The sequence below is a fragment of the Lycium ferocissimum genome, chromosome 9 (assembly GCF_029784015.1).
Source record: "Lycium ferocissimum isolate CSIRO_LF1 chromosome 9, AGI_CSIRO_Lferr_CH_V1, whole genome shotgun sequence".
Taxonomy (NCBI): Eukaryota; Viridiplantae; Streptophyta; class Magnoliopsida; order Solanales; family Solanaceae; genus Lycium; species Lycium ferocissimum.
In genome coordinates, this window is record NC_081350.1 from 3,619,877 (window position 1) to 3,635,883 (window position 16,007).

At 34.0% G+C, this 16,007-nt stretch overlaps 1 long non-coding RNA gene across 1 annotated transcript; it reads left to right on the top strand.

The window, feature by feature from the left end:
- Positions 1-1,591: 1,591 nt before the first annotated feature.
- Positions 1,592-4,568, top strand: LOC132029524 (uncharacterized). The gene is made up of 3 exons (XR_009407852.1): positions 1,592-1,780; positions 2,408-4,197; positions 4,366-4,568. It is a non-coding gene; the product is annotated as an uncharacterized LOC132029524 (long non-coding RNA).
- Positions 4,569-16,007: the final 11,439 nt, after the last annotated feature.

The following is a 16,007-nucleotide window of genomic DNA, read 5'->3' on the forward strand; positions in this document are numbered from 1 at the left end:
ACCGAAGGGAAAGTTGTTAACACCTAATTTTTGACCTCCCATAATTTATTTTAATCATCTAAAGTCCCTGGGTGTCAAAGGAAGTGAAATGGATATTTTTAAAGGGGTAAAATGATTTTTATAAAAAATGTTTACCATCCTTATTTGGTAAACAAATAATTTCCATAAAAATTATGAGTCCATTGGAAATATTATTAGAATAATATTTGAATATTATTAGGATAATATTTGGATTTCTCAAAAAGATTAAATCAATCTAATAACTATCAAAATTCAAGGAAAATTAGGCATTTAAAATAAAAATTCAAAATTCGACAAATTGATTTATTGTAAAATAAGAGGTCATTGCAACCAAGGTAAGATTGCAATTTGAAATAATCAATTGAATAATATATCTTGTATTTTAATGGCTAAAACTCGTAGTTTACTTGAAATAGGGCTATTTTGCAAAATAAGGGCTATGATTGAAAAATAAGTTTAAAAGGGTCCTTATTTTAAACAAAATAGCAAACTAGTGGACATTTTTAAAATGAGGCTATTTATTTAAAACACAATTTTTTAAATAGGAGAGTATATATGGATATACACATGAATATATGTATACATGTGTATAATCCATGTATACGCGTATCAATTGGGCCCCAAAATAATCTGCTCTTAATTTTTAACCTTGCAAGGTATGTCCTTATATTTTAAAAAGTTGACCATGCATTTTAAATTTTTGTCCTCTTTTAGAACGGACCGAGTCGGCCCAATAGACCGACCCGGTCCAACAAGAGGAAGGATCGAGAAAAGGGGACAGACCCCCTCATTTTTCATTTTCCTTTTTCAAATGCCAAACGAGACTTGGTCTCGTTCTATCTCTCCCTCTAAAGGGAAACCCTAGCCGCACAACCCCATACCCCACCCCTCACATCATCGTGCTCATTTTAGCAAGATATAGTATGCTTTTTGCTTTTGCACAAGTATGTTCGTCCATGTGAGGCAAACAATTTATTGCTTCGTCTTCTCTCACTAAGATTGACTCCAAACACGGTATTAAACTTGGTTTTTGCTTATTTTTTCTTTAATTTCTCAAATAAAAACGGTCAAAACTCTGAATCCTCTTAATGGTTTTTGTCATATATACGATTTGAATCCACAAATTTCATTGGTTTATAAGGAACCAGTTGGATCGAGCTATTAGAGGTCGAATCTGACCCTTTATTATTTGTTTACTTTTAATCTGAGCCATCGAATGTGAAAACCAAAGGGCTTCAGGCCCCGAAATTGGAAAATCCCACATGGACACGATTAGGGTTTGTCAATGTTTTTCAACCCTATAAATAGAGGTTCTTATTTCACTTAAAAACACAACTTTGGCAATCAAAAAAATACTTTACTTCGCAAAAAATAGAACTCAAACACTTGGGGTTTTGAAGTATTTCAAGGCCCTTATAACTTGTTGAGTTAAAGTTTAAGATTTAAAATTTGATTTCTGTTCTGTGTGGCTGAGTTTGGTTAAAACTGAACTTTGGGAGCATTTTGAGTCTTTTCCAAGTCTATTTTTTATCCGGCTGCACTTGAAAGAGGTAATATTCTCTTTTTTTTTTTTTTGTGTCCTTTTAATTTCTGTATTTTTATTTTCTAGTTGTATGTTAGCATAAATTTTAGGATTAGAAAATCATATTGTTTTGCTGTCAGTTTAAGAATTTATTTAGTTCTGTGTAATTGCTAATTAAATTATGATTTAGTAGGTTGTCATAATCCTGTTAAGCTATCTGTTTGTAAAAATGAGTTAGTTTGGATTAAAACTAAGTTAAAATAGATCTCTGTTAGTCTTAGTCAATATGAGTTGAAGAATTAACAATTGGGAAGTCCATTTTGATTCATTCATTTAAAGTCATCTCAGGAGGTTAAAATGAGCCTACATTTTCATGAGTTTGATTTTTTTTTTTTTTTTTTATATATATATATATATACAGGCTTGTTTTCCTCTCAAAATAAAGCTCGGTGATTAAACATTCTCCTTTTTAATCTGATGTGTGAATTGCTTGATGTTAGTGATGATATTTGTGAGTCATGTATGTTTGCTTAATGTGACAAGAGTCAGTCTACCAAAAGGAATGAACAGTCTTGAGAGTTATGTGTTTGTAGTATGAGCTTAAAGGAAATGAGAGGTTGTACTCAGGTCATAAGCATAATACACACAAATCATAAGTACTGTGAACCTACTCTTGGTTGTTGTCTTATTGTTTTGTCTAAAAAGGGGATGATTAGGAACCTGTAAGAGAAGTATTGTCTAAACTGCCCCTTTTTCCAAAAAAAAAAAAAAAGAAACTCTTTATGATTCTGTGTTAAGAAATTTGATTGATGAGGTGTTAAGTATTTAACTTTGTAAAGTCATGGGTTGTTCTACAATATGGAGGTTATGTTCCCTTTAAAATATGGTCTGGGTTTCAATTGCTGGCTTGATTAATTTGGCTTATGAAATTGCTTAAAAGGGGAGGATTCTGTTTATATAATGACTCAAATGAGTTTCAAATGCAACTCTGTTGACACTGAACTTAAAATAAATATTTATACCTTTGTTCTTTCTGAATTCTAGAGGTCTTGATGATTCTGTGTTTAATATTCACTTCCTTTTTCCTGATTTTGTAGTACTTAAAATTTGTAACTAATTCTTAATCCACATGCTAAGACTGTTTTGAGTGAAGCCTTGTGGAATGCCCAAGTTTAATTCATTACACTATAAAGTGAGGTGCTGAGTGTGTGCAAGTTTGTTTCTCATTTACACATCAAACTTCCTGCTTGTTTACTCTGAATAATAGAGGAAGGGATACTTATAAATGTTTGATTTGATACAAAATCTACAACCTAGATACCGTTTTGCTCTTGTTGATATTTTGTGCTGAAACTTTCTCTTAGAAGTCAACTGCCATGTAGGGATTTCAAAAAAAAAAAAAAAAAACTGTTTTTGTGTTGACCTGTAACATGATATACATTTAGCACATAATCAAATCTCTGTTTAAAGAAAGAAATGATTTTTAAGGGAAAGTATCATGATTAATGAAGTTTTAATATTGAAATTGTCTATGACAGTAACTTGTGAGACCATACATGGACTTATGAGTTTAGGATTCATCACAGGATTCAATATAAGCTAAGTATTAAAACCAATTAGTTTGATTCCTTTATAGAAGTTTCTCGTACTAAAAAGGAATAACCTATATGACACTGTTTTCACTTGCTTATGTGCAGCTTTCTGCCCATTCTTCATCATTTAGTTGCTAATGAGAAATTAATCTTAGTATAAAGTTGAATAGTATATTAGGAGTAGGATTAGGAAGTGTGTGATTATACTTGTTTGTACTTGGAATGGATTGTGAAGAGTGAAGTCCAGCTTACATGAACTATTTAAATTCAAACTGGTCTTATTTGTTTACTTCTCACTAAAAATGGTCTTTAAAGTTGAATGTTTGGATAAAGTTATGTGATCAGGGTCTGTTATAATTGTGACTCAATTTCCCCGACTTTTTTTTTTATTATTATTTCCGGATTGTAATTATTTGTGTGAGCCACAGTGTGCTATTTTATTTGATGAACAGTGTAATGGGCCTAATTTCAGTAGCATGTTACATTTGAATAGTTTAAAATACAAAGTGATTAAAATGATACATAGTAATTATTAAGGGAGTGTTTGGCATCATTGTCTGTATACACTTTAGTCTTTATATTATGCCAATATACATAAGTAAAGATAAGTCATGGTATGTGGGGATTAAGCTTGAGCTTCCCTTGGTGTCTGCGTTCCAAGAAACCCCTTGAATCTTGTGAGACATCAGGAAGAAGGAAGTAAAAGCTTTCCTTCTATATCATTTCTACATCTTTATGGGTGCATATCAGTGGTATATTGAAGGTATAAGTGTGCATGGAATAAAACATGAATGCCACTCACTTTCTTATGTTTAATAAAATGACCTTGGGCCTGTTTGGGACAAACATGTAGTTTATTACTTCTACTTATCTCTGTTTACTTACTTAGACAGTCCAGAATTTTAGTTGATTAATTAGTTTAGCTTTATTTTATTAGTTACTAATCCGTATACTTTTCCATGCATTCTTGTGAAATACCTGTGGTTCTTGGACTGTGCATTGGTCATTCCCGAATTGGGCTAAGCCCAATTCACTTCTGATATTGAGTCTGGTTCGAAAAAGGTGGAATAGCCTTGGGGTGCTCCCTTTCAAGGTCTCAAGTTCGAAAGGCAAAACAATTTCTCGAAGCAAAATTAACTGCGTGGTGCACTATTGAAAAGTCGTGCACCCCCGGATTATCGGGGCTCAAAGAATCGGACACCGGTGCTTAATCAAAAAAAAAAAAAAAAGGTGGAATAGCAAGGGAAGCAAATATATTGAAAGTCCAGCTATGGGTGAAAATAGCCTAATAGGTTCGGTCGCCCATTAGTAAAAATCCCCCATCCCTCTTTATTCGTTATGTGTTAATTTTCCTGTATAAATGTGATTAAACTCATATATTAGTGAAACCCCTTATGAATGTAGAGTTAGGACAAACATTTAGCTAAATTAGGCAATTATAATTTAGCTAAAACAAGTACAAAGCCCTTTTAAATCCTAGCTTGTGATAAACTGGTTTTAAAACGAGTTCTTTTGGTTTAAACAAAGTAATTTTCAAGTCAAATGATAAAAATTGGATTTCAAAACTAAAGTTGTGTTAACTTGTAATACTGGGCCGTGTTGAAACAAAGTTCCTGACATAAATTTTACAAAGCTGATAACTGTTGACACTCAATTTTGGCTCATCCTGCTTTAATTAACGTCTCAGCAAAATAGCAGAAAATGCAACTTTTTACATATTTTTTAAATTTTAATACGATTTATTGATACTTATCTTTATTTATGCAAAGAGTAGGATTTTTATCAATTTATTGTCATTTGAACTAATTTCAATAATCATTACTTTTTCAAAGTCATTTGTATAGATACAGCACAACAGTGCAATTATATCTCAGTAAATAATCATTTTTATTTCTTTATAGCACATTACATTTTCAAGTATCAATCACATTTTTATTTATATTTTTTTAAAATTGTATATTAATACTCGCATTTTTGTATGTATAATATTAGTTATATTTTAATACAGTTCGTTAATACAGAAAAGCCGAAAGAATTTATTCAACATAATTAATTCAGAGATATTTCAAAATTCACCCTGTGTAAAATTATCGAATTATCACTTAGTGTACAATTAAAATCTCATGTACTTTTTTTCCCTCATTTTTCTTCTCTGTGGGCCCCACATGTTATCTTTTTTTTTTTTTTTGACTTTTTCACCTTATCCTCTAAATTTACTTGTCCCCCATTTTTTCAACGATACAATCTTTCTTTTTCTACTCCCAAATCAATTCTCTTTCAACTTCTCTTTTCTCTTTCTTTCCTTTTTTATCCCACCACTCCCTCATTTTTCTCCACACTTAGCCGATTCCCATTCCCTTTTTAACCTATGAATCTCTCATTTCTCTTTCTAAAAATCTCCCAACTCACACGTCTCTCTCCCTTAAAAATGAAAGAAAAGATCTTCATCTCTTAAAAAAAATAAAAAAAGCTTTCTCACACATTCATCTCCAACAACAACAACAACAACAAAAAAAAAGCTTTCATCATCTCTCATATTCTACCAAAAAAGAAGTTTTCAGTCTCTCATCTATTTCTCTACAATTTCACACACTATACACAAATCTTTGAATGTGGTGTATTGTTTTTGCTCTACATTTTCATATCTCTTTTACTGCATGCTTTGCATTTTTGTTTACTTATTGTTATTATTTTTTATATGTTTTTCATTTGTTGAATACTTTGCACATATGCATTTTTTGAAAAGGGATATTAAGGGGAGGAATTGATTTTTTTTTTTTTTTTGGCTGGTTTATGGATATTGAATACATTCTATACTTTTTGGCCGATGAAGAAATTTCCGTCGATTTTCGAGGCCTCCCTGGACATAAGACGGATTTTTATTTTTTAATTGCAACATATATTTATTATCATTTCATAAATATTTATCCTTTACAAACATTTTTACTAAGTCTTATATAGGTTCCGGAGTTGCATCCTAGAGATGACGCTTGGAGATTTTCTCGGATTCTCTATTTGTATTTACTTTTACGATCTTAAAATTGTACAAAGTACAAAGTATAGTGAAACTTTATTTTTGGGGTGCCCGGGAGGTATTAATTTATTTATTTATGTTCCGCTTTATATGATTTAAAATCTAATATGTGTTTCAGGCAAATTAACATTAGGTTAGTATTATTCTATTTCAAAACAAGAACATCTACGTACATTTTTATTTGTATCACATCCTATTCATACTATTATACTCATATTTGTTAGCATTATTGACATTCATATTTTATTCTTGTATGCTAAAATCATTCTTTTAGATAAATTTTCTTGAACATTTGTAAATATCCTCTAAACTTGTTACGTCTTCTTACAACAAAATAAAAATAAAACAGCATTATATTCAATCATATATTTTTAATAAACCTTTTATGCTACATTGATTCTTCAACCAGTTGTCATTTAACTATATATTCTGACTCCCCTTCTTTTCTTTACTTTTTTAGCTAATATTGATTAGTCATTTAACTATATATTCTGACTCCCCTTCTTTTCTTTACTTTATACATTTTCTCAATTAATCCCTTCATTAGCTACTTGTTCTTTATATATCCCCTTCCATTCTCTAAGTCACTTTCATTAGCTTTTCTCATACATTTTAGTAATCATAAGTTTGTTTCTTCTTGAATCTAATTCTTTTAATACTTAAAGTTTATTTTATATATCCGTTCATAAATGCAATAATTTTTATATTTTACTTATCTATCTTATTGTATATATTTTTATACGTATATAGATACTTACATTTACTACTTAATATTCGTACTTATCATTCTTTGTTTGAATATTTTTATAATTCATTGTAAGTATTAACAAATCATTTTTACACATCCCTCGTATAGTTAAAATTAGTCAAGCCGGTAACCACATTTTGTGGATTCTGAAGGATGCTTAACACCTTCCCTTCAGAATAATTTGAACCCTTACCTAGAATCTCATTTGTTTTTGCAAATCATTTTTCAGTCACATACATTAATAAGTTATAGGTACCCTAGTATACCTTAAATGCTAGGTGGCGACTCTGTACATAATTAATCCTTTTAGATCCCCATAAGTTGTACTTTGTTTAGCCTCGGTAAAAATAGGGTGCAACAACATAGCGACTCTGCTGGGGGTGTTCAGGTTCTAACCACAATGGACTTAATTTGTTATTTGAGGGATTTTGTGTTTATTTGAGTATTTGTTTACTTGCCTGTATTTATTTTAATCATCATGCATATCCTTCCCCCTGTTCCATTATTTATTTAAGTACATAGCTACTATTTTTTTTTTCATACACTTTATAACTGTCCTTTTCTGACTGACAAGGTTTATTTACCATTTTTATTTTTATTTTTTATTTTATTGTAAATTATGCATCTTTGTTTTACTATTTCTCTTTAATTGCTATCTTTTTGTGCTTTCATATTAATATTCACATGTGTTACCGGTTTATATAAATTGTCAATCCATTCATACTTCTTCCAAATCTGGAAAACTCGCACTATCACACGCGCACGTGAGGTGTGTTTTGCGCTCCCGCAAATTTATTTTAGAATCCCAAATTTTAAGAGAGTTGGCATATGCGCGGGGTGTTCTTATTTTTTTTGTGTGACCGCGTGGTCTTCTCACTCGAGTAGTCCGCTCGAGAACCTTTTGTATAGATAAAAATACTCTTAGAATTTCTAGGTTACTGTACATTCCATTTTGCAGTTGTTTTTAGTTTGGTTGAATTTTATTTTTTATTTCGAACATTCTTTTCAATTTTCCACATGCTCCTTATTTGTTACATATTTTTTATTTTCTCTATCAAATAAATATTGTTGTTATTTGCTTTCCACTACCTTAGCCACTTTATCTAACTATTTTTGCTTGACTTGTGTTGAACCCTAAATTTTGTAGCATACTCAAATTCATATTTAGATTTGAGGACCACCAATCATAATCAAGCCATCGCTAGACTCCAATATCTTACCTCGTTCTTTTTTTTTTTTTTTTTTTCATTCATTCTTGCAACATCAATAACATATTCTTTTATTATTTCTCATACTTTCACAATTTTTCATCCTTTACGAGTCATCCATGCACTATGCTATTTTTCATTTCTGGCTCAAAATTGTCAATCTCCATACACCTACCTAAAAGTATCATTTTGTAAAAGCCATAGCATGTCCCAAGAAATCATGATTATACACACATCATATATTCCCTTTCAATTCTAGCTATCCTCCCGAATTACGTTTTGCTCTGATTCTTGTCCTGGAAAGATGCGTAGGCAATCCTACATAAGGGTGCAGTTTTTCCACTGTTTCAAATAGGTTACTTAGAACATAAAATCGGGGCAGTTTTTTTGGAACTTTAATGAACCCACAACCTTTCAAAAGCCTTCAAACGCAACAATCAATTAGCTCCCAAGTCTAGTTCCTATTAGTAGCAAAGTCAGTGTTTTATAACTTCTACCCGACTCTAGACTCGAAATTCGGGGCATAAGTCTTTCTTCACACATCCTAAATATCGTAGGCCACAAAACTATGGTATATGAGTGGTATTTTTTTTAAAAAATGAATGGTTCAATACAAGTCAGCCCTTTCTTTTGCAGGGATGCTTTTAAGGGATATCATACGAAAAGCACACAGCTCGAACAAAATTAAGAATAATAAGTTGGGTCCCGAGTTTGCACGAATCAATACTCCCTCCCAAAACTAAATAATTTCCTTTGAACAATAGGTCCCCAAAGGCAATTGGGAGATCAATACCTGGTCATGAAAACAGTCGGGAGATCCCATACAGTCCCCGAAAATAATAGGGAGCATCCTTTGGATATACAGCCTCACTTTTTTATTCTTTCACTTTCTCTCATTCATTACTTTATCGTTTTAACATTATTGTCATAATTTTTGCAGGCATATTCTCTTGGAGATGTCGCTAGACTCTGAATTTATAAGACATCCACTCCGAGTTTATCTATATCATTGCATTAATTTTTGTATGTTTATTTAACTTGGAAAACATCTTGCGAGTTTGTCTGTATTAGTGCATTACTTTTTGTACATATATTCAATTCAGTAAATATCTTTGATTTTCTTAGTTTTAAAATTTCTTCAAGAGATGTTTTTTTTTTTTTTTTCAATTATGCATTTTATACCCTATCTTGATGAATTACGCACACCTGATTCTCATCTCGATGAGATACTTAGGTAGCTCTTTTTTGGGTTCGGTATCACTTAAAAAATTTAATTTTTTTTGTATATTCCTTTAAAAAAAATCAAATATATGCCAAAAAAAAAATAATTCAAAGCCTTGACTTGGTTGGAACCGTCATAGTTAGGAGTGTGCATAAGAAAGAAACAAGTGTTTGAACTGGTATGATAAGAGATAAGCGACTTTATGGTAAACCATAGATTCTTTTGGTACCTTTTATTCGACCTTAGTGACACTTGAAAAGTTCTCTAGCATGCATCTAAAGTTATGAATGAAACCATCCTCATTGTGTCATGTGCATTGTGTGGTGAGCTTTAGATTGAAAATTCAATTGCATTGCATTGTTGATCTAGAACTTGGCTTGAATGTTTGTTGAGGCGAAATCCTGAGTTACACTTGGTTCGGGAAAGGACTGTAGGCCTTCTTGATCCGATTGCGTCTTTCAAGCCTACCAAATGACATCATTCTTAGCATTCCCCCTTTGAGCCTGAAGCCTTTTCTTTGGACAACCACATCTCAGTCTATACCTTTCTGAGTGCTTATATGCACTATCCCTCTCTAGGCCCGACTTCCTTGAGCACGCTGAAAATGTGCAGACAAAAATTCAAGTTGAAATTGCCAGTGTAAAAGGCAAGAGATGCAAAAGTCCAAAAAGTCAAATGCAAAGGACGACTTCTAAAAAAAAAAAAAAAAAAAAAAGAAGGAGCCAAAAAGCCCTCGCAAAGTCAAAAATAAGGAGAAAATAAACCAACGAAAACTTCAAGAAACACTCCAACAAAAAAGAGAAACTTGTAAGAAAAGGAAAAACTCCGAAAAAGAAAAAGGATTCCAATAAATAAAGATTCAAAGAAGTCGAAGCAATATGCAAAAATAAAGGACAACGAATCAGAGAAAATCAACATCGAAGCAGAGCAAATGTCAAAAACACAGACACAGTGTTGCACTCAAGGGAGGATTGGTCACTTTTCATCCAAATAAGAATCTTACCCACCCCCAAGCCTGCGTTACAAGCCAATAGCAAGCCCTACGTGATCCTATTTCAAGTGTTCTCACATTAGTGGATACTTATGTAATGGCCAAGCATATGGTATCTCAATCGTATGCATTGAACATCCTTCTGAATGTGAGTGTGCTTCTCAAAATGTCCTAAAATCAAAATACTTCAAATGTGTGCAAATTAGGACTTTCTTTGTGGAAAGGGCACTAGAAACATGAGGATAAGTATAGTTCAACCACTTGAAGCAAAATGAACCAGTCTTTTCGATCCTTAGGTATGTCTGAGGTACCACTTGAAGATATAGGAATTACTAATAAGTCGATCGATCTTGGTTTGTTGGACGATAAATGATGGTGATTTTTATGGACAATACTAATTGTCGGTACCAAATGAAGTCGAGGCATGTTTTATTAATTATTGTTATTATTAAAAAATGCCAAATTATTTTTCACTTTTGCTAGATTTTTGCTTTCATCATTTTTCTATTTTTCTTAATTCTTTATATTGCACAGGAAATGTAGTTCAAATGTTGTTGTTGTTGTTGTTATTAACTCTATAAGGTATCAACATCTAGTCTCATCATAAAAAAAATCCTCATATTTCTCCGTTGAAGCATGAAACTGGGGCAACAGTTTTGAGTAAACCTCAAAATTTCCGTAAGAAAGGAAATCATTTCGCGGGAAGTACGAGAATTTTTCTATTTTCTAAACTAGGACAGAATTTTTGAGGGGGCCCTCAAAAATTCCACCAATGGCACATTTCAAGACAAAAAACACAGGCTTGTCCGGCCCCACAGAGGACATTGCATTGGGCATTGGCTCGTCCGACCCCCACAATAGGACACCGAGGGTGTCATAGTCTAAATGCATCATCTTTATCGCCTAAAGACACCATTTCATGGCCCAAGGACCTTACTTTTTGCATCATAATCCAAAGGCATAACTCTCTGGATTGATATCGCATTTTCGCCGAAGCAAAGGCGTTCTCTCCTGCAACAGCACTGCATTTTTCGCCGAAGCAAAGGCGTTACTTTTCTCACCAACACTGCATTATCCGTCGAAGCAAAGGTGTTATCCTCTGCACCAGCACTGCATTCTCCGAAGCAAAGGCGTTATCTTCTGCACCACCACCACATTTCCGTCGAGGCAAAGGCATTACTTTTTGCACCAGCACTGCATTTACGCCGAAGCAAAGGCGTTATCTTCTGCACCAGCATTGTATTTTCTGCCGAAGCAAAGGCATTATCTTCTGCACCAGCACTACATTTTTTGCCGAAGCAAAGGCATTATTACCCCACAGCACTGCGTTTTCTGCCGAAGCAAAGGCGTTATTTCCGCATCAGCACTGCATTTTTGCCGAAGCAAAGGCGTTATCTCCGCAACAGTACTGTATTTTCAACCGAAAGTAAAGGCGTTATCTTTTGCACCAGCACTGCATTTTTGCTGAAGCAAAGGCGTTATCTCCGCACCAGCGCTACATTCCCGCCGAAGCAAAGGCTTTATCTCCTGCAACAAAACTGGATTCCCGCTGAAGCAAAGGCGTTACCTCTGCACCAACACTGTATTTCTACTGAAGCATAGGCGTTCTTTTCTACACTAGCACTACATTTTCGCTAAAGTAAAGGAGTTTCTTCCTACAACAACATTACATCCACACCAAAGCAAAGATGTTTACTTTTCGCAACAGCTCGTCGAAGTGCACATATTTTTTATTTACATTAACACTCGGCTAACACCGGAGTTTGCATCAGAGTCAACGCCAGCAACCAGTGACTCTATTTTACCAAGGCTCCACTAATGCCGAAATTTGCATTCGAATAATAGCTAGCAGTCGGTGGCTATAGTTTAATAAGGCTCCGCTAACACCGGAGTTAGCATCAGAATAGCTGCGATAAATGGAAGGCATCCTTTGACCATGCGGTCCACACAAAATTGAGCAAGTTGAATAGGCGGTAACCAATTTTTTCATATCAGCTTCTAGAACTCACATGGCATGATACCCCTGCAATCTGAGGAGTGTAGAGACTCAAAAACCAAAGTTCAGCCATATATTTGTCAAAATGATTCTTTGTTAAGGTCGAGCCAAAATTGGCCACTATGTCAACTTCTTTGTCCGAAGACTCTTACATCATCTCCGATCAAACAGGGACAGTTGTTGGGACCCAATTTTGGCTCATCCTGCTTTTAATTAACGTCTCAGCACAAAATAGCACAAAATGCAACTTTTTACATATTTTTCAAATTTTAATATGATTTATTGATACTTATCCTTATTTATGCAAACATTAGGATTTTTATCAATTTATTGTCATTTGAATTAATTTCAATAATCATTATTTTTTCAAAGTCATCTGTACAGATACAACACAACAGTGCAATTATATCTTAGTAAATAATCATCTTTATTTCTTTATAGCACATTACATTTTCAAGTATCAATCACATTTTTATTTACATTTTTTTAAAATTGTATATTAATACGCGCATTTTTATATGTATAATATTAGTTATATTTTAATACAGTTCTTTAATATAGAAAAGCTGGAAGAATTTATTGCAACACAATTAATTCAGAGATATTTCTTTTTTTTTTTTTTAATAAAACATAACTACCACAAGGCATAGTTGTGAATTTTTTATAAAAATAAAGTTCCGTACAGAAATTGTAAAGAAAGCAAAAAGGCAAAAAGCAAAAAAGATTACAAGGCCAAAAATGCCTAGAACTCAAAGGTAAAAATTGACCTAAGTAGCTATGTACGGCCTAATGTATGCATGACCATTCCAAGCCTTGGCTTGATTCCATTTCGATCACCTCAAGCTCTCACCGGAGTGCTATGCAATCAAATGCCAAAGAAGTATAAGCGTGCAAAATCAAGCCTTTTATGCTAGCCAAAAAGCGTATAATGTCACCGAGTCTCCTGAACTTGGATATGAAAATATTTGAATATGACAGTTTATCTGTACTTATCCTGTATCACTAAGGAGATTCTTCCAACAACATGAAGTTAATACTACACATTCGATAGAATTTGCTTAGCAACAGACTCAAGAGCATATAAACTTAATCTTGAACTACCTCCAACTTGATATTCCTGTCAACAATGATCTGCAGCTTTCAGTGTTGCTACATTTGAACTTATACATTGTATGCTTTAATCTGGCTCCCTAGGAATTACTGTTTTAAATCTGAAGCTTGGCAAATGCATTTTATCCATGTTTACAAGTCTCCTAGCTGCAGTTGGAAAATTAGTAAATAGCTCAAAGTTAAGAGTACCTGCAAAATCAAAAACATAGTTAGTTAAAAAATCAACAAGCTGGTTGCCCTCTCTCAGCACATGTCTAACTTGTATCAATCCCTTCTTCCTCCATTCTCTAATCTTCTGTACCTCCATACTAATACTCCATGGAACTTCCCAGTCCCCTTCTACTATCTTCATTAAACCAAGTGAATCAGTTTCCAGTATCAGTGGTAGATGCTACTGTGTTACACAAAATATAATGCCATCATGCATTGCTTTTGCCCTCGCATACGTACAAGTTGTATTTGTAATCCTTCTGGCAGAGCATGAATGAAATCTCCTTCATGATTTCTCACACAAAATGCAGATGCACTTGGGACCGTGATTTCCCCTGGAGGCACCATCACTATTAACATTTGAACTATCCTGAGGGAGGGCTAATCCATTGAACCGCATGTACCGTATCTGAGGCCTACATTATTCCAAATGCTATACACTCGAGGCCAAGTTTGGGAAATTTGTCATCCATGGATATCTAGTTTTGGCCAGTTGAATGAGATTAAGATTAAATCTTAATCTCATATATGACCCTATGCCTAGACATGTTACCACCATGCAAAACTGTGTTTCTTCTTTTCCAAAGTTGCCAAAGTATGATTGCAGGAGCTGCTTGGTATAATGGTTTCAGCTTTAAAGAACACTTTGTGTCCCACCATTTCTTGATAGTTTGATTAACTTGAATAAAGGGCTCGGCACACTGCCGCCGCCGAGAACATCTTCCATATATACCGCAAGCATAATGACCGTCACAAACATATGGTTCATTATTTCTTGGTGGGGCTAAGCACAAAACCTGCATATAGACACAATAGATATCCCCATCTTTGCAAGTGCATCATCAACAAGTAACTTCTATTTCCACACTCTCCACAAGAAGAAAGCAATCTTGAAAGGTAAACCTTTTATCCAGAATTGCTTATAACACCAGTTTGAGGCACCTCTTTGTCTTATTACTTCCCATGCACTACTAACAATGTATTTACCACTACTAGTGAGCATCCACTAGGCCTTATCCATATTTTCTGAGGGAGTGCCAATGTGCATCTCCTTTCTTATATGATCAATAATATCTTCGCTTACGCCTTGTTGCAATGTCTCGATAATTCCAAGTCCCATTCTCCATAACATCCGCAACCCTCCGAATACCGTCATCCATAGGGAAATTAGCCGGCATAAAATTTGGGCAAGAGGACCAAGTTTAGTCCGGTTGTCAAACTAAAAGTTAGCGAGTAACCATTTCTTGGTTCACACTAGATCTCCCCTTCTATAGATCTCTTGATTCAAAGCATCTTGTTCCATAATTGTGAGCCTCCTTTCCATTGAACCCTGGTTGGAATATGTTTCTTACAGTACTTATTCCATATGAATGTTGACCACAGGATACCAGAAGTTCTGAATCTCCACCATAGTTTAGTGAATAAATCTTTTGATACATCAAAAAGGGACCTAAATCCCAATCCTCCCTCCTGTTTAAGAACACACACTTACCAAGCCGACCGCTGTCTACTCTTGCCTTCTTCCTTATTACTCCAATAAAATCTTACAAAGATTTTATGCAGTTCATTTAGTGTGTACTTAGTAGGTGCCATTGCAGATAGAAGGTACATTGGCATACTTTGTAAAACACTATTGATAAGAACTGCCTTCCCTCCAAATGATAACAACCTTCCTTTCCGTTACCTTATCTTTCACCCTCTTAATTAGATCATTATAATAAACTTTCCTTTTCTAGAGTGGAAGATAGGAAGCCCAAGATATTTGAAAGGAAACATGCCTCTTGTAAAACCGATACCGCTCAACTTCTTGACATAATCGCACCGCTCGATTTTCGATGCATGTAAAAGAAACTTTTCTCTCTATTTATCAATTGACTCGACAACTTTTCATAATCTCTCAAAACATTCATAGTCGTCCAATGATAGTTTATCGAGTGATGCAAAGATGATGGTATCATCTCGCATAAGCAAGATGATTGAGGTTTGCACTCCATTTAAGCATACCAAAGCACTTATACTGATCATGCTCAAATAAATAATTAAGTGCTCTAGATAGCATTTCTGCTGAAAGTATAAATAGAGCAGGTGATAATGGATCACCTTGCTTCACACCCCTTGTAGAGTGCAAAAAACCATAATATTGGCCATTCAACAAAACTGAATACCAGTTATTTGCCAACAGCCTCCATATTTGATCCACAAAAAATTTCTACAAATCCCATTCTTCTCAGCACCCTAGTTAAATATAGCCAGGACACTCTATTATATGCCTTAGCCATATCTAACTTGATCACCACATTTGCAGGGTTACCTCTCTTTCTAATATCTGTGACAATTTCTTGAGTGAGCAACA